This window comes from Hyperolius riggenbachi, chromosome 9 (genome assembly GCF_040937935.1).
Source record: "Hyperolius riggenbachi isolate aHypRig1 chromosome 9, aHypRig1.pri, whole genome shotgun sequence".
In the NCBI taxonomy this organism is placed as follows: Eukaryota; Metazoa; Chordata; class Amphibia; order Anura; family Hyperoliidae; genus Hyperolius; species Hyperolius riggenbachi.
The window spans coordinates 133,540,649-133,565,773 of NC_090654.1; the positions used below are offsets into that span (position 1 = coordinate 133,540,649).

At 43.9% G+C, this 25,125-nt stretch overlaps 1 long non-coding RNA gene across 1 annotated transcript in view; it reads left to right on the forward strand.

Moving 5' to 3' along the window:
• Positions 1-25,125, forward strand: part of LOC137532712 (uncharacterized) — an 80,593-nt gene that overhangs the window by 685 nt on the left and 54,783 nt on the right. The gene's annotated exons all lie outside the window — the stretch shown is intronic.

Here is a 25,125-nt window from a genome sequence, read left to right on the forward strand (position 1 = left end):
TGTCCCTCCAAAAGTTTTATGTGCCCCCTGGTGCCCATTCTTTACCTGTCCCCTGTCCCCTCAGTGTCCGCACTGTATTTCCACACATGTGCCCCACGTGACTACTGGCATATAGACATGGGGCGTGTGTGTTGCACACGTGCTATACGCCATTGCAGAAATTCGGTGCTGGCACTCGGGGAACCGTGGACCGGTACAGTATAAATTCATGGGCACGGGGCTACAAGCGTGTCTCTCAGTTAGTCATTACTCTTCCAGTCCTCCCTGGCTCTCTTCTCACTAGTGAAGAGAAATCTCGATCCTTACAGTCTACACAGAATGCATCCCTCTGCCTGCGGTGGTGTGGTCTGCCCAAATGGAGAGGTTTGGTCGGGCCTCCTGAGCTTCCAGTGAGTGGAGTGAATATTTCAGTAGGGATGACAGTGACCTCACCCTTCAATCCAGCTGCTTTTACTTTATGTGGAAAACAAACTGCTTTCATCTTCCCAAATACTCACAGTTTTCACAGACTACTGTTCACAGCTTACTGTCTCTGCCGTATGGAATTCTTCCCTGCACTGCATAGTCATCATATTCCAGGGGACTTAACCACTTCCCAACTGAGGGGTTTTACCCCCTGACCACCAGAGCAATTTTCACCTTTCAGCGCTCCTTCCATTCATTCGTCTATAATTTTATCATTACTTATCCCAATGAAGTTAACTATATCTTGTTTTTTCGCCACCAATTAGGCTTTCTTTAGGTGGGACATTATGCCAAGAATAATTTTATTCTAAATGTGTTTTAATGGGAAAATAGGAAAAAATGTGGGAAAAAATTTATTATTTTTCAGTTTTCGGCCTTTATAGTTTTTAAATAATGCATGCTACTGTAATTAAAACCCATTAAATGTATATGCCTATTTATCCCGGTTATAAAACCGTTTAAATTATGTCCCTATCACAATGTTTGCCACCAATATTTTAGTTGGAAATAAAGGTGCATTTTTTTCAGTTTTGCGTCCATCCCTAATTACAAGCCCATAGTTTATAAAGTAACAGTGTTATACCCTCTTGACATAAATATTTAAAAAGTTCAGTCCCTAAGGTAACTATTTATGTTTTTTTTTTATTGTAAATTTTTTATTTTTTTTAATTACAAAAAAAAAATGTGGGGAGTGTGGGAGGTAAGGAGTTAATTTTTTGTGTAAAACAAGTTTATTTGTGTGTAGAAAATGGTTAGGGTGTAGTTTTACTATTTGGCCACAAGATGGCAACATTACCAATTTGTTTCATGCGACCTGCAAGCGTCCTTCCGGACGCTTGCAGGAAGTAGAAAGAGGCTGGGACTTTGTTATTTTTTCACAATGATCGCGCTGCTCAGCCGAGCTGCAGCAGGTCATTGCAGGGCTTAGATCAACGAACGGGAATGGATTTTCCCGGTCGTTGATCTCTGGGCGAGCGGGCGGCGTCGTGTTTACTAGCGGCGGGCGGCGTGTTTACGAGCGGGAACGCGGACAGCGGCGGGAGTGCGCAAAGTACGGATTTCTCCGTCCCTGGGGGTGAAAGGATGGAAAAAGGGGCGGAGAAATCCGTACGCGCGGGGGTAAAGTGGTTAAAGACCACTGTCACAAAAAATTGAAATATACATATAGAGCTGAGACACACCAGAAAAGCTGCCAAAACGCTAGAGGTTTTAAAAGCTCTTCCCAATGTAATGCTATGGGTTTTTTTTTTACAAAACCTCATCGCTCCAGTGTGCACAGACACATAGGATAACATTAGCAGGAGGTTTCAAAAACTCAAAACGCTCAGAAAAACTCCTCTGGTGCGCACCAGGCCATAAACATACTTTTAAAAATACATTTCTCCCACAGTAAATGCACTATGAATTACTTTTCTCTCCATGACACTGTCACGTTCAGTATGAAGTAAAAATCTGACAGGTTTTACACTAGTCCATCTTGTCACAGGATATTCTCACTTTCTCCTTTATTCTTTGCAAAAGCAATCCTTAAGCTGTCTACACACGTCCACCAAGCACATGACCAACCGCACAACCTGACCATGACCAACTGCACTACCTGTATGTCTACATGACTAAACAACCAACTCATTTACACATTGCACACGCAAGCAGAATGATGGACTGCACGATATGGCCACGTTCAAAACGAGTACAAGTCATTCCAACGACTTGTACACACGACCAACTACATGATATCAGCCCAACAGTCGTGTGAGTAGACCCAGCGGTTAGATTGGGCAAACCACCTGTAATCAGTTGCTTGTCTAGTCATTTGTGCTCATACACATGCCTGATTATCGTCCAACTGACTAATCAGGCAAACAGACAATAATCAGGCAGTTGGTTAGTCCGCGTGTACGAGTCTTTAGAATGGATATATACTCTACAAACATGTCAGCCAACCTACCTATTCATTTCATACTCTTTTGGCTGTTGGACTGAGCAACTGTCGATCAGTAAATATTTTTGAATATAAAGAAAACCCTGAGACTCCCATTAGAAGATGGACTAGTCGAAAACCAGTCAGATCTGTAAAATTTTTACTACTTACTGTAAGCAACAGGAACATAGGAGAAGATCAATTTATAGTGCATTGTAAACGGGGAGATATGTACCGTATTCTAAGTATGTGTATACATGTATGTTACATTTTACAATTTTTCAAGATAGTGGTCCTTTAAAATTAAATTCTAGTTACAAAAAATTGGTTGACATGTCAAGTGTTGCTGTTCTCTGTATTATAGAACACTCCAACATGCAGTTGTCACATATCTTGGTCCTTTGGAAAACAAATATCCCTGTGAGCATGTTACACCACGGAATCTTATTTCACTTTATTAGTAAGAAGTTGGGTCAGAGGAGGACAGTGGCCCATGCAGTTGCACAGGGGCCCCATGCCCTCTAGGGCCCATGCATCTGCACCACAGTTAGGGCATGATTATTATGTAGGCTCTTCTCTGTGTATTTCTCTCTGAGGAGGAACGGTGATATTTGCTTGTGGTCCAGTCATGCACAAGTATGAAATGTGTGCTACAGTAACACAGTGCCTACAGAACATAACCAAGATTTAGGTACTTTTATGTTACCAACATTATTTGGATCCAATCTGTTATAATTATGGCCACTCACATTGGGACCCTACATTCATTCTGCACAGGGGCCTACTGTTGGCTTTGTCTGCCACTGAGTTGGTCCAATCCCAATAACTGACTCAAGTAATCATGGGTGGAAGCCCTATGCTAGGGCTGACTATCTCAATACATCTTTCTTTCTTTTTTTAGGTCAGGCCTCCACTAAAATCACCTCCTCACATTTGGTTAACCAGACTCAAGAGCCTCTCCCCTTCCAAATCACATTCATTGTTATTCTACCCCTTGAGCCTTCAAACTCACCATTAATACTCGCCTATCTATACAAGCATACAATCTAACTTAGGCCATTCCCTACAGCCTCTGGTCAAGTTCTGCTTCTTGCAGAGTAATGCTGGGAATACACAGTTTGTTTTTAAGCTGATAAGATGGTTCGATAGATAATGTCCGTCATGTCCGATCTCACTTTCGATTCTTTGGCCGCTCGTTTTCTGATAAGTGAATGGAAAAATATAAGAAAAACAAGAGGAAGATAAGAATCGAGAGCTGAATCGAGTGGCAAAAAACAATCGAGAGCAGAAATGCACGGCAGAAACAAACCGTGTATTCCCAGCATAAGATTTATAATGATCCATCTGTGGAGCATAGGGAAGTTTGACTGCGGCTTTGCAACAGCAGAAGTGCCACGTCCAATTTGGAAACAGACCCAGCACCCAGTGGAATAAGGTCCATAAAGCCACCAGCAACCAATAAAACACTCAGAAAAATGTTGACAGGACTTTGGTACTTTTTCAATTGCAGTATGCTAAAAAGTTATCTTAAACAAAAGATACTGGCCCATATGCAATTAACTTTTTCGCCTGAGTTATCTCCTAGGAGATAATTTTCATCTTCTCTTTAAAGCGGATCCAAAATGAAAAACAAACTATAACAAGTAACTTGTCTATACATCTTATCTAAAGTTTAGACAGCAAATCTAGCTGAAAACAGCTTCAATAGAATATGATTATTTCTTCCTGTGATACAATGATAGCGTCCATGTTGTTGGTAAAGATTACACACAGCACTCAGCCTCTGAAAAAAAACCTAATCCCCCTCCTCCTGCCCAGACTGAGCTCCCATGAGCCCTTGCTACTGCCAAGGCTCTCTGAAAGCCTGTGGGCATGGCTTGTTTAGTTTATAGGGAATTAGAGTATTAAAACAAAAACAAAAAAGAATTTGGCTTGAGGAATACCCTATAATTAATAGGAAAGGAACACAATTATGCAATGAGTAAAAGTTCATCTCGGATCCACTTTAAACAAACTTTTCAGCATTTTATAATTGAAAAAGTAGCCAAACATTGTTGAAAAAGTACTATCAAATGTATTTAGAGTATTTTCTTGCTTGCGGTTTGTTTAACCCCCCTGGGGGTCTATTAACCACTTCCCGACGGCTTAACGCACAGAGGCGGCCGGGAAGTGGACCCCGCAAGGACCAGCTCATGCCCAAAGGCGGCGGTCCTTTTAGGGGCATGGGCGGCGCGATTGCGTCATTCGTGACGCGATCAGCCGCCAGCGACTGGCTCCGCCCCCCTCGCGCTGTAACCCGCCGGCCGTTCGGAAGCGCCGGTGGGTTACTAGCACCCGGATCGCCGCATACAAATTGTATAGTACACTTTGTAATGTTTACAAAGTGTATTATACAGGCTGCCTCCTGCCCTGGTGGTCCCAGTGTCCGAGGGACCACCAGCGCAGGCTGCAGCCACCCTAGTCTGCACCCAAGCACACTGATTCCCCCCCCCCTACCCCCTGATCGCCCACAGCACCCCTCAGGACCCCCCCCCCCCCCTGCCCACCCCCCTGACCACTGTTTGCACCCAATCACCCCCCTAATCACCCATCAATCACTCCCTGTCACTATCTGTCAACGCTATTTTTTTTTATCCCCCCCCCCCCTGCTCCCTCCTGATCACCCCCCCACCCCTCAGATTCTCCCCAGACCCCCCCCCCCGTGTACTGTATGCATCTATCCCCCCTGATCACCTGTCAATCACCCATCAATCACCCCTTGTCACTGCCACCCATCAATCAGCCCCTAACCTGCCCCTTGCGGGCAATCTGATCACCCACCCACACCAATAGATAGCCCGCAGATCCGACGTCAGATCACCTCCCAAGTGCAGTGTTTACATCTGTTCTCTACCCTAAACACCCACTAATTACCCATCAATCACCCCCTATCACCACCTGTCACTGTTACCCATCAGATCAGACCCTAATCTGCCCCTTGCGGGCACCCAATCACCCGCCTACACGCTCAGATTGCCCTCAGACCCCCCCCTTATCAATTCGCCAGTGCAATATTTACATCTGTTCTTCCCTGTAATAACCCACTGATCACCTGTCAATCACCCATCAATCACCCCCTGTCACTACCACCCATCAATCACCCCCTGTCACTGCCACCCATCAATCAGCCCCTAACCTGCTCCTTGCGGGCAATCTGATCACCCACCCACACCAATAGATCGCCCGCAGATCCGACGTCCGATCACCTCCCAAGTGCATTGTTTACATCTGTTCTGTACCCTAAACACCCACTAATTACCCATCAATCACCCCCTGTCACTGCTACCCATCAGATTAGACCCCTATCTGCCCCTAGGGCACTCAATCACCCGCCCACACCCTCAGAACGCCCTCAGACCCCAGCCCTGATCACCTCGCCAGTGCATTGCTTGCATCTATTCCCCCCTCTAATCACACCTTGAGACACCCATCAATCACCTCCTGTCACCCCCTAGCACACCTACCCATCAGATCAGGCCCTAATTTGCCCCGTGTGGGCTCCTGATCACTCGGCCAAACCCTCAGATCCCCCTCAGACCCCCTTCCGATCACCTCCCCAGTGCATTGATTGCACATATTTTTCCCTCTAACCACCCCCTGAGACACCCATCAATCACCTCCTGTCACCCCCCCTAGCACTCCTATCCATCAGATCAGGCCCAATACAACCTGTCATCTAAAAGGCCACCCTGCTTATGACCGGTTCCACAAAATTCGCCCCCTCATAGACCACTTGTCATCAAAATTTGCAGATGCTTATACCCCTGAACAGTCATTTTGAGACATTTGGTTTCCAGACTACTCACGGTTTTGGGCCCGTAAAATGCCAGGGCGGTATAGGAACCCCACAAGTGACCCCATTTTAGAAAAAAGACACCCCAAGGTATTTTGTTAGGTGTATGACGAGTTCATAGAAGATTTTATTTTTTGTCAAAAGTTAGCGGAAATTGATTTTTATTGTTTTTTTTTTCACAAAGTGTCATTTTTCACTAACTTGTGACAAAAAAATAAAATCTTCTATGAACTCGCCATATACCTAACGGAATACCTTGGGGTGTCTTCTTTCTAAAATGGGGTCACTTGTGGGGTTCCTATACTGCCCTGGCATTTTAGGGGCCCTAAACCGTGAAACTGTCATTTACAGAGATATTTCTCCCACCCAGTATGGGTATGTGTAAAAATACACCCCAAAACACATTATACTACTTCTCCTGAGTACGGCGGTACCACGTGTGGCACTTTTTTACACCCTAAGTACGCTAAGGGGCCCAAAGTCCAATGAGCACCTTTAGGATATCAAATGTCATTTTGCGACATTTGGTTTCAAGACTACTTCTCACGGTTTAGGGCCCCTAAAATGCCAGGGCAGTATAGGAACCCCACCAATGACCCCATTCTAGAAAGAAGACACCCAAAGGTATTCCATTAGGAGTATGGTGAGTTCATAGAAGATTTTATTTTTTGTCCCAAGTTAGCGGAAAATGACATTTTGTGAAAAAAAAACAATTAAAATCAATTTCCGCTAACTTGTGACAAAAAAATAAAATCTTCTATGAACTCACCATACTCCTAATGGAATACCTTTGGGTGTCTTCTTTCTAGAATGAGGTCATTAGTGGGGTTCCTATACTGCCCTGGCATTTTAGGGGCCCTAAACCGTGAGGAGTAGTCTTGAAACAAAAATGACCTGTGAAATCCTAAAGGTACTCATTGGACTTTGGGCCCCTTAGCGCAGTTAGGGTGCAAAAAAGTGCCACACATGTGGTATCGCCGTACTCAGGAGAAGTAGTATAATGTGTTTTGGGGTGTATTTTTACACATACCCATGCTGAGTGGGAGAAATATCTCTGTAAATGGACAATTGTGTGTAAAAACAAATCAAACAATTGTCATTTACAGAGATATTTCTCCCACCCAGCATGGGTATGTGTGAAAATACACCCCAAAACACATTATACTACTTCTCCTGAGTACGGCAATACCACATGTGTGGCACTTTTTTGCAGCCTAACTGCGCTAAGGGGCCCAAAGTCCAATGAGCACCTTTAGGCTTTACAGGGGTGTTTACAATTTAGCACCCCCCAAAATGTCAGGACAGTAAACACACCCCACAAATGACCCCATTTTGGAAAGTAGACACTTCAAGGTATTCAGAGAGGGGCATGGTGAGTCCGTGGCAGATTTCATTTTTGTTTGTCGCAAGTTAGAAGAAATGGAAACTTTTTTTTTTTTTTTGTCAGCAAGTGTCATTTTCCGCTTACTTGTGACAAAAAAATAATATCTTCTATGAACTCACTATGCCTCTCAGTGAATACTTTGGGATGTCTTCTTTCCAAAATGGGGTCATTTGGGGGGTATTTATACTATCCTGGAATTCTAGCCCCTCATGAAACATGACAGGGGGTCAGAAAAGTCATAGATGCTTGAAAATAGGAAAATTCACTTTTTGCACCATAGTTTGTAAACGCTATAACTTTTACCCAAACCAATAAATATACACTGAATGGTTTTTTTTTTAATCAAAAACATGTTTGTCCACATTTTTCGCGCTGAATGTATACAGAAATTTTACTTTATTTGAAAAATGTCAGCACAGAAAGTTAAAAAAAATCATTTTTTTGACAAAATTCATGTCTTTTTTCATGAATATAATAAAAAGTAAAAATCGCAGCAGCAATGAAATAGCACCAAAAGAAAGCTTTATTAGTGACAAGAAAAGGAGGTAAAATTCATTTAGGTGGTAGGTTGTATGAGCGAGCAATAAACCGTGAAAGCTGCAGTGGTCTGAATGGAAAAAAAGTGCCTGGTCCTTAAGGGGGGTAAAGCCCACGGTCCTCAAGTGGTTAAAAACCGCCAGGGGGCAGCACAGCAGTTTTTTTTTTTTAAATCATGTAGCGAGCCCAGGGCACGCTACATGATAGCCGCTGTGCAGCGGCATCCCCCGCCCTCTTCGATCGCCTCCGGTGATCTCCGATCAGGAAATCCCGTTCAAAGAACGGGATTTCCTGGAGGGCTTCACCCGTCGCCATGGCGACGGGCGGCATGACGTCACCGACATCATCAACGTCGTGATGTCATTGTGAGTCCCGATCTACCCCTCATGCGCTGCCTGGCACTGATTGGCCAGGCAGCGCACGGGGTCTGGGGGGGGTCCCCGGCGCGGCGAGCAGCGGCGGCTAATCGGCGGGTAGCGGCGGCGATCAGAATGCACACGCAGCTAGCAAAGTGCTAGCTGCGTGTTGCAAAAAAAAAATTCTTGCAAATCGGCCCAGCAGGGCCTGAGAAATCCTCCTGCGCGGCATAGCCCGTGCTCAGCACGGGCTGACCGCCAGGGAGGTTAAAATGCATTTTATGACAAGTTGTGAAAATATCACCTAGGAGAAAACTCAGGAGAAAAAGGGAATTGCATATGGGCCACAAAATGATCTCCAAGGAGAAAAGTTAGGAGAAAAAGTGAATTGACCTATATGCAATTAACGTTTTCTCCTGAGTTATCTCTTAGAAGGTAATTTTCATCTTCTCTTTAAAATAACTTTTCAGCATTTTAAAAATGAAAAAGTACCCAAAAGTTGGTGAAAAGTATTATTAAAATTATTTTGAGTATTTTCTTGCTTGCTGGTGGTTTAAAAAGCATTTTATGGCAAGGTATGAAAATATCACCTATAGAGAAAACCAAGGAGGAAAAGAGAATTGCATAGGGGCCTTTGGCCCCATTCACACTTAGAAACGCAAAACGCTGGCGAGTGATTTTTGCAGCGGAAAAATCGCTGAACACTGCGGTGATTTTTCCGCGATCTCGTTTAGCGCTTCTATAGCACTGAAATTCGATCGCCGGGAAAACGCCTGAAAATGGTGCAGGTGACGCGTTTGCGTTTCGCGATTTTGGGCGATTTGCGGCGATTAGCGCAAATCACCCAAGTAAGAACGGGCCCATAGGGTTTAATTACACTAGCACTTTCAAAAGCGCTAGCGTTTGAGCGTTTTGCCGAAATCGCCGGCAAAACGCTCAAGTGTGAATGGGCTCTTTGTGTTTTTTTTCCTGATTTTTTTGCCCTCCAAGTAAGCTGAGCTCAACCTCATCTATACACCCAGCCAAATATGAAAATGCACAGCAGAGTATCATGTGACAGGACTCTGCAATCCCAACTAGAAGTGGTTTATGGTCTCACCACTACCTGCCTTGTCCATAGCCTCTGCAGAGCAATGTCCTGTTGGTCCTATTAATCAGCAAATTGTAGCTGGTGGTATGCAACAGTGACAGAGTTTCTTTATGCACTGCCAGTGAGTTGCCATGGATACACAATGCTCCCCGTTTCTCATCCAGGAAACATCCTTTCTCACGCCTCAGGGTTTTTGCTTAGGAATGGTATTCAGTGGGTAATAGGAGGAGCTGTTAGTTTAGAAGGTGGTTGGCCAAAAGCACACTACTATCTGATATGTTAGCCAACCAAAGTGTTGTGTCTATGGCTATCATTCATAAAGCATTTCCGCATGCGGAAATGCTAAAAACAGCTGACTTTACCGACCACTCGGCAAAGTCAGCATTCATAAAGGCTCTTTCCGCATGAAAAAATGACACTACCGAGCAGAGTGATAAATCACCGCCTTGTGCGGTGATTATCGGAACAAATGTAGCAAAATGTTAATTCATAAAGAATACCGCCAGCGGTGCAATGTCGGAAAGTCCCGCTCCCTCTGATGTGGCGATACCAATGTAAGTGAATGGAGACACACAGACCTCCCAGGCAGCTGCAGCAGAGCGGAACACGGAGAAATGTATCAACTCAGGAGCTTCCGTGTCTCCGCAAGCCTACCGCCTGCCTACCGCCAGCCTAGTTCGGGGAATCTCCGCACTGCTTCCGCACATGGATACTTCTTTATGAATGCCCACCCAGAAGTCTAAAACACCGCCAGCGGTGTTTTTCCGCATCGATTCCCCTTACCGACAGCCTCTTTATGAATGATACCCTATGTGTACCTTAAGGCAGAGATGAGTCATGTTTTGCTTAGAGGCTAAATTCATATAATCAGCAAAATTGGGAGCAACAGAGATCACTTGCGGAAGTTAAAGGAGAAGTCTGCAAGGCATTAAAGTTAACCTGAAGTGAAAGTAAACGTTTGAGATAATTAATTCTATGTGTAGTATGGATGATAAATAGAACATAAGTAAGATGGAAATGAATCTCAGATTTTTATTTTCAGTTTAAAGGATACATCCAAACGACCTAAAAATAACAAAATCCACTTACCTGGGATTTCCTCCAGCCCCTGGCAGCTGTCCTGTGCCCTCGCCACAGTTCAGCTCCACACTGGTGGTCCGAGGTCCCCTCCGGCGATGTCCACTGTGCCTGCGCGAGCGGCTCTCAGAGTCATGCTGACGTTATCCCGACTGTACTGCAAAGGAGCAGTAGTTCTGCTCCTGAGCAATACTGCCTGGATGACGCCAGTGCGACTCAGTGAGCTGCACGCTGGAATACAGGGGAGCGCAGGAAGATGCCGACCTGGTGAGGTCGGCATCTGCACCAGAGGAGACCGGGAGCCACCGGAGCTGCGGCAAGGGCACAGAACAACTGCCAGGGGTTGCAGGAAGCCCGAGGTATGTGGATTTTTAAATTTCCGGTTGCTCGGACCTTCCCTTTAAGGGCTTCATTTATTAGATTGCATTAGACTGTCACAGTTGCTCTTTAGAATCCACACTCAGCTCCATTCCTAAAAAAATTGCATTGCATTAAAATAAAGCCTCTCTCTGAACACTTTTTGCTAGTGTGACAGGCTTCAGTCTCTCATTTAGCCGTGGGAGAGAGTTCCAAAGAAGAGGTGACACTTGTGAGAAGTCCTAGATGCAGAAGTGAGAAGAGCTGTCCAAGCTGGATGACGAGGGTTTCATGGGAGGAACGAAGGTTCCAGGAGGGACGGAATCTGCAGATTGATGAGGAAATTTATGGAGGGGACAACTTACCTGGAGCTTGTATGATAGGTTTAGGAATTTGAACTGGATACTGTGGATAATTGCCATCAAGTGGAGGGATTGACAGAAAGGGGAAGCATCAGAGAAGTGGGAGGAGATGTAGATAAGACAGGCAGGCAGCAGAGTTCAGTAGGGACTGGAGAGATGCCAGTCTGTTTTTGGAAGGCCACAGAGTAGGGTGTTACAGTAGTCAAGATGGGAAATAATTTAAGCATGTACAAGCATCTTAGTAGCCACTTGTAAAGGCAGGGATGAATTCTGGAGATATTTATGAGATGCAAGTAGCTGGAGGTTGTTAATGTGTTAATATGTGGTTTAAATGAGAGGTCAGAGTCTGGAGTTACCCCCAGACAGCAAGCTTTAGGAGTATAAGTTATTGGGATGTTTTCTACACTGATGGTATCTATGGGGAATAGGGATGATCGGAATGAGCAAATTCCGTTCCGCCGGAATTCCGTCGCCATTACATTTCCGTAGAATTTTGCGAATTTCCGCTGAATTCCGCATTCCGGGGAAAAATTAAAGTAATCACAAATGAAACCTTGTTTATGCTAAATGGTAGCCCATGGGACCTAGTGGCTGTTCCCCCGGTAATTTATTTATTTATTTTTTCTTATTTTTTTGCAGCAGGAGGTGTTGCTTAAGCCATGGGACCTAGCGGTGGTCCCGTGGCGGTCATTTTGGCGCCGCAGGTGGTGTCGCGTAAGCTATGGGACCTGACGGTGGTTCCATAGCGGTCGTTTTGGTGCCGCAGGAGGTGTCGCGTAAGCTATGGGACCTGGCGGTGGTTCCATGGCGGTCATTTTGGCGCCGCTGGAGTTGTCGCGTAAGCTTTGGGACCTAGCAGTGGTCCCATGGTGGTGGTTTTTGCGCCGCAGGAGGTGTCGCGTAAGCTTTGGGACCTAGCTGTAGGTGGTCCCATGGCGGTGGTTTTTGCGCCGCAGGTGGTGTTGCGTAAGCTTCGGGACCTATACAAGATGGTGGGAATCGGTGAGATAGCTAGGGAGCTGGTTGCTAACATAGGATTGATCGGTTTTTGTTAACACTGTAATTGGTGCTGGAATAATTCCGATTTTCATGCAGAAATCCATTTGAGTGGTTTTTGTAAGCCTCTGATTGGTGCAGAATTTTTTTTCAATTTTTTTTTTGCAGCAGGAGGTGTCACTTAAGCCATGGGACCTAGCGGTGGTCCCATGGCGGTCGTTTTGGCGCCGCAGGAGGTGTCGCTTAACCACTTAACGACCGCCTAACGCCGATAGGCGTCGGCGGGTCGTTAGTGGTTTCCCATGTAAGCGGCCGCTCGATCGAGCGGCCTTTCCATGCTAGTTCACGGAGGCTGTCTCCGTGAACAGCGTGCGAGCCGCCGATCGCGGCTCGCACACGTAATGTAAACACGCGGGGAAGAAATCCCCGCTGTTTACATCAATACGGCGCTGCTACGCAGCAGCGCCGTGACGGAGATCGGCGATCCCCGGCCTCTGATTGGCCGGGGATCGCCGTCATTTGATAGGCTGAAGCCTATCCGGCGCAGGACGGATATCCGTCCTGCGCCTCACACAGGGGAAGAGAGAGGGAGGTAAGGGGAGGGAGCGCACAATATCGCTGTGGAGGGGGGCTTTGAGGAGCCCCCCCCGCAAATCACAGGCAGCCGGAGGTGATCAGACCCCCCCTGCAGGACATCCCCCTAGTGGGGAAAAAAGGGGGGAAGTCTGATCGCCCTGCCTTTTACCTGATCGGTGCTGCGGGCTGGATAATTAAAAATCCACGTGGTCCTTAAGTGGTTAAGCCATGGGACCTAGCAGTGGTCCCATGGCGGTGGTTTTGGCGCTGCAGGAGGTGTCGCTTACGCCATGGGACCTTGCGGTGGTCCCATGGCGGTCATTTTGGCGCCACAGGAGGTGTTGCGTAAGCTATGGGACCTGGCGGTGGTTCCATGGCGGTCATTTTGGCGCCGCAGGAGGTGTTGCGTAAGCTATGGCACCTGGCGGTGGTTCCATGGCGGTCATTTTGGTGCCGCTGGAGGTGTCGCGTAAGCTTTGGGACCTGGCGGTGGTTTTGGCGCCGCAGGAGGTGTCGCGTAAGCTTTGGGACCTGGCGATGGTCCCATGGCGGTGGTTTTTGCGCCGCAGGAGGTGTCGCGTAAGCTTTGGGACCTATACAAAATGGTGGGATAGGTGAGATAGCTAGGGAGCTGGCTGCTAACATAGGATTGATTGGTTTTTGTTAACACTGTAATTGGTGCTGAAATAATTCAGATTTTCATGCAGAAATCCTGTTGTTTTCACTTTAAACTTCTTCTAGGAGCTTCCTTGTGATTGGCTAACCAAATTCCGCATTCCACCGGAATTACGCATCGTTCCACAGAATTTCCGCTATAGCGCTATGGCAATTCCGTTCCGATGTGGAATCACCAAATTCCAGCCAGAATCGTGGAAACTGGAATTCCGCGGAATGCGGTGAGCATCCCTAGTGGGGGACCAGAGAGAGAAGGTGGAAATATCACAATCTCCGTTTGACTTATGTTAAATTTGAGGAAACAGATTGACATGAATGTAGAAACAGAACATGGGCAGAGAAGGTCTCGAAACAATAGTGCAGAGAGGTCAGGAGCGGAGAGATATAAATGTAGGTGTTAGAGATGATTCTGGAAGCCCAAAAAGCATATTAATTGTTCCAGGCCATAAGTGTAGATAGAAAGAGAATATGTACAAGAACAGAGTTTTTTTGGTACACCATCAGACAGTGTGTGTGCAAATCTTTCAATATACTGTAAAACCTTGGATTGAGAGTAACTTAGTTTCAGAGTGCTTTCCAGTACAAGCAAAACTTTCATGAAATTTTGACTTGATAAACAAGCAAAAAAAAAGTATACATGCGTCATCATTACAAATGAGCCAATAGTTTTTCTACCTTTTGCACTGCAGGATTGTGCTTAATTGTACACAATCTGTTAGTGCAAAGTCACAATTCCATAAAATCTCAAACGTAGGCAAAAGAAACTGTCAGTGGATACGTTTCTTGTTAAAGCCACACAAAAAAAAAGGTTGGGGTGAGCCAACAGATGGCAATGATTCTGTCAGTTATTGTAAAAGTCTTGTTTACATTTCTTATTTTATATTTTACCATCATTGTGGAATTAATCACCTGGGTTTCCATTAATTCTTATGGGGAAATTCGCTTTTGATATAAGAATGCTTTTGATTACAAGCATGTTTCAGGAACGAATTATGCTCACAAACAATGGTTCCACTGTATATGTAACAGGCAGGGCTGTGGAGTCGGAGTCGAGGAGTCGGAGCAATTTTTGGTACCCGGAGTCGGAGTCAGTGATTTCATAAACTGAGGAGTCGGAGTCAGATGATATTGTACAAAATCCACAGCCCTGGTAAGTATTAGACTAAGGAGTCAGAGCCATTTTGGGTACTCGGAGTCAGAGATGGAGTCTGAGTCGGCGGTTTCATAAACTGAGTCGTCGGAAGATTTTTGGACCGACTCCACAGCCCTGGTAACAGGTACATTTCAATAAGAAAAGCTAGCAGATTTGCTTGATAAATGAAGCATATGAAATCTATGTGAATTCAATCCTTTAAAGATATCCTGGCGTATAAGACTACTTGAAAATTTTCTGAAAAGTCAGGGGTTATCTTATAAGCCGGGTGTCATTGATGCCTGGTGATACGCCCTATCCTGTTGCAGCCTCTCAGATCTTACATTTTTATTTGGTGCGCGTTGGAAGAGGGATAATCTTATATGGCGAGTTTATCCCAAACTCTATATTTTAACTGGAAAATTTGGGGGGTCATCTTATACACCCAGTTGTCTTATACGCCAGAATATACGGTAATTGTAATGTTAAAAATGATATGAGATCAGGAATCAAATCTCTATGGAGTATTCTTTAATTGGACACTGATGAAGAGTAACAATTGTAATTTATCAAGTGCAAAAGTTTTAACACTCTTAAAACTCTCTCTGTAACCTGCTTCCGAACTCATGCTTTCTGAATTAGCAAGATAAGTAAAGAAGCAGACCTTTTGGTCAACAGTTCCAGAGGAAACAGTGCTATCTTTAAAGGCAATAGAATGGCTGTGTTCCGAAAGTCCATTTAAGCTCAAAACCAGGCCATAGGAGCTAAAAACATGTTACCAGCAATCTTTAAATGAATGGGAAATGTATATATAAAAAACCTTTTTTCCAATAACTGATCTACATAATTAGTCATACCCCTGGTAAATTTTGACTTAAAGTTACTTTTATTCAACCAGCAAGTATTTTTTTGACAGGAAATGACATGATGTCTCCCAAAAGATAAGACCATGTACAAGAGGCATTATTGTGGGGGAAAAAAAATTCTCAGCTTTTAGTTACATTTGCGCAAAAAATGTCCAGTCCAAAATTATTCATACCCTTCACAAATTGTCACAGTCTATGGGAAAATCCAAAGTTGTATACCATTCCAAATAGTCCAAGCGGTTCTAAAGCATCCTAATTATCCTGATTAATTGGGAACAGCTGCTTTAATCAACTCAACATGTGGAAAACAGCAGCTCTCTGTAGTTGGTATGTGGACAGTCATGGCTAAGACAAAGGCGCTCAGTGTGGACCCGTGGCTGCTCATAAGTCAGTAAAGGACTACAAGGACATTTCTAAATGGTTTCAAGTTCCAGTGGCTATAGTGCAAAGTATTTTTAAAAAATACAAGATTATCCGCACAACATACACCAGTATCAAGCAGGAGTATCACAGTACTACATCTACTTGAAAATATTCAGCCTTATTTCTTTTATCCTATAAGTTCTAATGTGCTCTGGATTACTGCAGCCTTTTCTAGTTGCCCTGTCTCTGTAATATATCTAATCGTCTTTTCTTTGCCAAGCCTTATCGAGCCAGGGAGGAATGCACTGCCTCTGCTGTGATAGGGAGAAGTTATGCACACCCACTGCAGGCTCTGTGTGCTGTGTGTATGAGTCACATGCAAGGTCTCTGCTCACAGCCAGCCTGTCTGTGACCTTGTGAACAGCTGTGAGTGCAGAAAGATCAGTTCAAAGCCCACACAAGCAGCTAAGGCAACAAGTGGGATTAACATTCCAGCAGTCAAGTCAGTTTGAGAGGAGCAACTGCAAAAAGGCACCTACTCTGATGATGTATTTCCTGTTTGGTGGCCATCTTCATTGTTTACAGAAACATTTAATAAAACTGTGATTTTATCACCAAGAAAGCAGCGGGGAGTGGCAAAAATGTCACAGAGGGGGCTAGGAGAAGACAACAAGCAGGCTGGTACTTTTATTTATGTAAGATTTTCGTAGTACAGATTCTCTTTAAAGTCTGAAATTCCAGAAGTGAACCAACCGGAGGCGGGCCCGGAGCATCAGCGAGTGGCTGTGCGGGCACAGGATGTCTGCGGGGGACCATTAGAAGCCCTGGGTAAGTTCAACTCATTTCCCCTCGACACTGCCCCCCCCCACAGTATTCCTTTAAATTGTTCTTGGAGTGGATTGTCATAAATCAGTTTGGTGGTAAGACTGAGTAGTAGTACTGGCTGTTGTCACTAATAGGGCTCACCTAAACTCTAGTGAGGGTGCGGATCTTGACTTACGGAAGCAGGGGATAGCAGTGGTCACAGGTTAGTCAACAGATTTTCATCTGACTTCAGGGACCTGCTGGACCTAAGTAGAGCTATCATGCACCCATATCATTCTCCAAAGACATGCACAGGAGGCTTACGGCAATGGGCGCATGATAGTGTCGGGTGTGCAGATGGACCACGCAGGCACAGTATTTCACAACTTCAGCCAAAGTCACCAGCAGGACCACGGAGGGGACCCAGAGGATGCCAAGGGATCTCGCTGGCTACGGTGGGCTGGAGGAAACCCCAGGTAAGTCCATTTTTTTTTTTATTTCTATGCACTACTCGGGGACCATTCCTCCACAGGTGATTGGATGCTTTTTCTGAAGATAATGTAAATTTACTGCATATTAATAGATCACCACCATATTAAAATGAAGAATGCACTGTGTGTGTATATAGGTTTGAAATAAGTCTCTACTGTTGAGCATTAAAATGTTTAATTTATAGTAAATTCCATCAGTAGAGTTAAATTGATATTTTTAAATAACATTTTCAAGTCTCACATCAGTCCATAGTCCCTCCTTTGCTGATAAAAAAAAAATATTTGTTTAACCTCCCATCATGACAAAAATATTTTGAAGTTTTATAAAAAGTGATTTTGTGAGGGAGGGTTTAAGGGCTTTCACAATAAAAACAACAGGTAAATGTGTTTTGTTTTTCCAGGCACTTGTGTGTACTTTCAGAATTTATTCAGTTCAGATGCAAACAAAACTGCAGCATGCTTGTTATTGCTACAACGGGCTACAGCCTAGTAAAACTACAATGGAATTCTTATGACAAATCGCATACCTATACAATTGTGTTTATAAAACACATATGGTGGAATCAGGCCCTAACATTTTCTGCACACCAAATAGGGCTCTTCATACAGCATAAGGGTAGGAACCCAGTAGAGATTTTTTTTTTTTTCTTCCTTTTTTTTGAGTGCTTAGGTTTCGTTTACATCGCTAGCGATTTGCCAATGTAAGTGGATGGGACTGAGCCCACTGGAGCGATTGCGATTAGGTAAACCACAATCGCACGACATGCAGCATTTTGGGAGCGTTCCCATTCTAATGTACAGGAGCAGGGAAATCACTTCCAAAATCTCTAGTGATTGTGATAGCGCTCTACGGGTGCAAGGCCTAACTGTTCATTCACGGTGTAGGGCGATAGCATGATACCTTGTGCACAGGCTACAGCTGTTTATGTCCAAGTCTGTACAATAAATAGTCTTCAGTAAAAATGAGCGCATATCTGCATATCATTACATCAAGGATACACTTCCTAGGATAAAGACCTACTTCCTATGTACATTAAAGCCCAACTTAGTGGATACAAATATAATTGGATAGTGAGGGTAAGAACCTCTTCAATTTCCTATGATAGGTACACACCAAAATTTCCTGTCAGATCGACTGGTCGAAACGATAATTTCCACCATGATCGATAAAGGGATTGATTTTCAGATCACTACTGAACAAAATCGATCCTGTTGTCAATTGGGAACAGATCGGACATGTCAGTGATTATCAGTTCGACCAGTCGATCTGATGGGAAATTGAATGGTGTGTACATAGCATTAAGCCTGGTACAGAACATATAATTTTAATTAGCCAATTTTACAGATTTTGAATACTATGAACAGATTGTGTAGGCAAGCTCTCCTACTACATATAAAGTCTGATATACACATTCAATGTTGACCCTCATACTACATAGGTGGTAAAATTGGCCAAAGTTGAAGGTGTGTATGCACCCTTACAGTTTGAATTCTCACTGCTGAGAGACTTAAATATGAGCCTTGGTAGATCTGGAACAGGAAATCCTTTAAAAGCCCTCTCCAACTGATTCAGTGTAAGCCAGCCCTTTCACACGAACGGCAGAAATGAGAGCTCAAGGTGCAGATCAGCCTCCAACTTGTAAACCATTGAGCACTTTCATGCTTCAGTTTCACGCAGCTGAATGGCAGAACTGCCTCCACATCAAATGTGCCTTTAATCCCTCTATGAGACTATTGCCTCCTAAATGCCTGTACTAGCTGCTTTTTCGCATCCGGTGGGAGCAACGGAGCAGCTGCATGCGTGAAACAGGCCTCGCAGGATGACATCCCATAAAAGTGCTGTTGCACCTCAAATAGTATATGTGGAGATGACTATTTACCAAGCACAAGAGTGATATTAGGATGAATCTGACTCACAGGACTGGCTGAAAAGAATTACAAATGTTTTTGTCAGGCAACATCTTCCACATGAACCATTGTATATAAACTGCATTTAAAATATTTGCCTGGAGTCCAGATTTAAGGGGCTACTGTTTATTAGGCCTTGTCTTTTCGCTTCTTCTTACACTTAATTCTGTGTTCAGCATATTCTGCAGCCTCTTCTGACTCAGACTCCGCTTCTACAGTACAATGATCAGTAGACTTCTTTTTATTCTTTTTTGAAACTTGACAGCTCTCCACTGGATAGACTGCACGTTTTTCAACCTTGTTCACTTCGTTTTTCTTTTTCCTCTTTTTCTTTTTTTTAGATTGGATATTTTCTGTAGAATCATTTTTTTTCAACACTATCTTCAAAATGTAAACTTTTCTTTTATTTCTGAGTCTCTCAGGTTTTCATCTTCTGAACAAATGTCTTGATGGCCTTCAAGAAGGTTCCCATTTGCCTTCTCTTCGTTATCTACTGTCTTTCTCTTTTTCAGCTTTTTTTACGGATGGTTCTTCTGCGTCTATAGTTTGAGCGTAGTCTTTGGGATCCTTAAACTCATCTCTGACGTCTTCATCTAGAGCTTTCTTCTTCTTCTTTTTCTTCTTTGAGGATCTTAAAGGGTAACTGTCAGGCTGCAGAAGCTAATTTAAACCTCTATTCTCCTGTGTTAAACAGTTTAGAAGGAAGCCCAAAAGCCATTAGTGAAGATAAAAATCTCAGTTACCTTTGATGTGTGCTTATCTTAAAGGCTGTTATAGACCCATAAGGACGCAAGCCGCATACTAAACTGCAAAGCATTCTGGGGCCCTCCCCTCGGCTGCTAATGAGACGTTACAGCAGCTTCTAATCCTTCCAGCGCGTAGCACTGATAAATCTCGGGGCAGAGTACACTGCAGGAGTCAGCTATTGTTCCTAGCCACATGGCTCATTAATATTCACTGCACACTGTGTTATTTAGTACCAGCTTTTCTGTGATCAGGAAGCAGGCAGGACATGACGACACATTTGACAGAAAAACATGGAGCCTGCCATGAGCTGTCAGGAGCATCTATCTCTGCATATACTATATACAAATTCTGTGAAATCCAAACGTGGACAGTGAAATGCATATGTAATGTAAGTACAGCCAATCTTTAGCTACTGATATATGTGTTTATTTTCTCTGAGACCTTATACCTAACAGCTCCTCTTTAAGTCCTCTTCCATTAAATGAACAGGTTTATTGGCACACTCTTCAAGCACCTCATCTACAATGTTCCTCTTTTTTGAGGTAGTGGCATCCTTTTTTCTAGGAAAAGGATCATTATCAATGCTATTAAGAACATCTTCTAAAACTTCACTGCCTACAATGCAATTGTGTGATGTCACTTCATCCTTTTCTATAGAAATCAGTCCCTTATAGCAACCATTGCTTACAACTTCCTGTACCTCTTCATCATCAGAAGGTTTCTTCTTTTTTTTCTTTGACGATTTTATGTCAAACACAGTTTTCTGAACATCTTTGGTCATGTCCTGCTTATGTCGTTTCTTCTCTTTTCCTGCTTTTGTGTCCTCTTCCATTGAAGATAGTGTAGTAGGTTTTGCTGCTTCTTTCTGTGGTTCCTTCTTCCTATATTTTTCTAGAAAAGCATGTTCCTGTTCTTCAATAAAAGCTTTGCACTCATTTTCAATCCATGCCTTGCACCTCTGGAAAACAGGAAAATAATGCACCAGAGCCAAACGTATTTATTTTTCTCCTCAATAAGTACTCCTTGTTTAATTTTGAAACACTGATAATACAAAATGAACAGAGAGGTCTACTTCATATACAAAACAAAATATGAAAAATGTGCTAACCAGATTCTGACTTTCTGCATTTAAATAAAATGTTTTAAAAGTACCCGATGTATACTACTAATATGCAGTTACTACATTCATGTAAAGATGTGCTGTATTATGGAAACTGGTGCTTTTTGATAAGTGGGCAATGTATGCACCCAACATCATTTCTATTGACCCACTGCCCTCATAAGCACCCTTTAAGACCAGCAGAAAGCTTTGGGTCATTTCTCGACCATAACCGTCCATTGTAACCCTAAGGGCCTGTTCAGACTGTCAGCGTATGAAGCACGCGTATAAAATCAAAGAAACGCAAGTTGAAAAACGCATGCGTTTTTCTTGCGTTCTAATGCGTTTTCTATTGCGTTTTGCACACACACGTGACCCAGGGGGAAAAAAAGAATTATGGTAACCGCAGAGGGAAACGTACACTAAAAACACAATAGTACGCGTTTTTGATACGCGTCCATAGACTTTCATTGCGTCCGTTTCTATGCGTGACGCACAGAACTGCATGCAGCAATGCGGATAAGAAACGTATGCGTCTCATACGCATACATGTGAACTAGCCCATTCAAAAGCATTAGGAGCCGTTTCTATGCGTATTTGGTACCCGTACGCGTTCCCTGAAAACGCCTAGGAACGCGCATAGTATGAACAGGCCCTTAGACTGCTGCAGACATCTATATGACATTGGTGTTTCCACATCCATAAGCCGCAGACTTCTAAAGGTGGTTTAGTACACCTGGGATTCCTGGACACTGTGGCTAAAAAAAATGGTCTTAATTATGCCCTTCATACCTTCATATCCTGACACTTTGAGTATTGACACTTTTTGGTAAGCATTTTGTAGGTGTTTTTGCAGAGCGATTCCGTTTTTTCCCTTCCTGACGTCAGTTAACTCGGAAGTGAACTCTTTGATCCAGGAAAGGGATGAATACAATGTATTTATTCTTAAAAACGTGAACGCAATCGCTGCACAAAGTGATTTTGTGAGCGTTTTGCATTTTTCCTATGCCTTCCATTGTAGCAAAATCGCCCCTAAAATGTTCCATGCAGCGCTTCTCTGAGCGGAAAGCAGACGGATCGCCCTAATCTGAACTAGCGCATTTAAAAATGAAGAATTTTATTTTAAATATGGTGTAAGTGCTTTCAGGGAGATTTTGAAAAATCGCAGGCTCTTAAAAAAAAATCCAAAAACACCTCCAGGGTGAACGAGCCTTTAGGGCTGTTTCCAGTAGATGTGATTGACAGCTATTCCATGCACGCAAATTTAGATGGGGAATTGCAGCATATTGAAATCATACATGTCTCATTTTTCACCCAATTAATAAAAATAACATTTGAGCAAATTAACAAGCAAAATAAACACTCAAAGTAAATTGTTCCTGATTAACATCATTTCAATATTGCTCTTCTTACCTTAACCTCCCTGGCGGTAAGCCTGTGCTAAGCACGGGCTATGCCGCCGGGAGGCACCGCTCAGGCCCCGCTGGGCCAATTTGCATAATTTTTTTTTTTTGCTACACGCAGCTAGCACTTTGCTAGCTGCGTGTAGCATCCGATCGCCGCCGATCCGCCGCTATTCAGCGCACCGCGGCCGCCCCCCCCCCAGACCCCGTGCGCTGCCTGGCCAATCAGTGCCAGGCAGCGCTGTGGGGTGGATGGGAGTCCCCTTTGACGTCACGACGTCGATAACGTCGGTGACGTCATCCCGCCCGTCGCCATGGCGACGGGGGAAGCCCTCCAGGAGATCCCGTTCTTTGAACGAGATCTCCTGATCTCCAATCGCCGGCGGCTATCATGTAGCGAGACTTTGTCTCGCTACATGAAAAAAATAAATTCAAAAACACTACTTTGCTGCCCCCTGGCGGATTTTTTTAAACCGCCAGGAGGGTTAATTATCGTATTTTTGCTCTTTGGGAACTTAAAAATGTAACATAGATAAGGTGAAAACAGAGGAAAACTGGTGAAAAAGCTTTGTGAATCATGCCCAATGTATCTGAATCCCCATAGCCGTGCAGGGCATGGCTAGAGGGAATTATAGTAGTAGCTGCATCAGCACAAGTGCCAGCATCCGTCTTGGAAATGGACGCTGCCACAAGTTAAAACTTAGGCTTAATTTGTGTCAAACATTAAACAACTCCACTGTGATCATATACACAATGTAACTTCCTTATGAGCAGTGCGTCCTCCACAGATCTTCATGAGGTCTTCATCTGTCATCTGTCAGAGTACAATAAAATCACATAATTCAGTTCTATTTGAGTGATAATACAAGTGTTGCACACAGGCAAATGTAATCCATGGGCTCCATTATGAAACTGTCTTCACAGTGAAGTATTACCTGCCTATTTATCCTGTTATTTAAAGGACTTTATACCAATTAATTGAACTTAGGCATAGAATAGGAAAAACATTTGTAAGCTACTGGATACCTTTTCTGTCCATTAACCACGTCCGGGTTTCGGGTGGTTTTGCTGATCTGTGCTGCGGGGGCTCTTCAGCCCGCAGCACAGATAAGATAGCAGCCAGGGCGATCAGACTTCCCCCCCCCCCTTTTTTCCCCACTAGGGGGATGTCCTGCTAGGGGGTCTGATCGCCGCCGGCTGTTTGCGCTTGCGGGGGGGGGGGCTCTTCAAAGCCCCCCTCCGCAGCGCTTTCTGGCCTCCTTCCCTCCCTCTCCCTCCCCCTGTGAGCGGCACAGGACGGAAATCCGTCCTGTGCCGCCTCAGATAGGCTTCAGCCTATCAGATCCTGGCGATCCCCGGCCAATCAGAGGCCGGGGATCGCCGATCTCCTCTACGGCCGAATGTATGTAAACAGCGGGGAACATCTTCCCCGCGTGTTTACATTTACCCTGCGAGCCGCGATCGGAGGCTCGCAGGGTGTTCACGGAGACACCCTCCGTGAATTGACATGGAACGGCCATGGAAACCACTTCAGGATTCAGGGGCGTACTTATGCGTACGCAGAATCCTGAAGTGGTTAAGCATCAGCTACAAAAATGTTTTTAGGTTTTGTTTTGGTTTCAAACACTATGGTTGTAGCACTTTAACCACTTGAGGACCGTGGCCTTTACTCCCCTTAAGGACCAGGCACTTTTTTTCCATTCAGACCACTGCAGATTTCACGGTTTATTGCTCGCTCATACAACCTACCACATAAATGAATTTTGGCTCCTTTTCTTGTCACTAATAAAGCTTTCTTTTGGTGCTATTTGATTGCTGCTGCGATTTTTACTTTTTATTATATTCATCAAAAAAGACATGAATTTTGGCAAAAAAATGATTTTTTTAACTTTCTGTGCTGACATTTTTTAAATAAAGTAAAATTTCTGTATACATGCAGCGCAAAAAATGTGGACAAACATGTTTTTGATTAAAAAAAACCCCATTCAGTGTATATTTATTGGTTTGGGTAAAAGTTATAGCGTTTACAAACTATGGTGAAAAAAGTGAATTTTCCCATTTTCAAGCATCTATGACTTTTCTGACCCCCTGTCATGTTTCATGAGGGGCTAGAATTCCAGGATAGTATAAATACCCCCCAAATGACCCCATTTTGGAAAGAAGACATCCCAAAGTATTCACTGAGAGGCATAGTGAGTTCATAGAAGATATTATTTTTTGTCACAAGTAAGCGGAAAATGACACTTTGTGGAAAAAAACAATAATCAATTTCCGCTAACTTGTGACAAAAAATAAAATCTTCTATGAACTCACCGTACTACTAACAGAATACCTTGGGGTGTCTTCTTTCTAAAATGGAGTCATTTGTGGGGTTCCTATACTGTCCTGGCATTTTAGGGGCCCTAAACCGTGAGGAGTAGTCTTGAAACAAAATTTCTCAAAATGACCTGTGAAATCCTAAAGGTACTCATTGGACTTTGGGCCCCTTAGCGCAGTTAGGGTGCAAAAAAGTGCCACACATGTGGTATCGCCGTACTCGGGAGAAGTAGTACAATGTGTTTTGGGTGTATTTTTACACATACCCATGCTGGGTGGGAGAAATAACTCTGTAAATGGACAATTGTGTGTAAAAAAAAAAAATCAAAAGATTGTCAAAATCAAAAGATACCACATGTGTGACACTT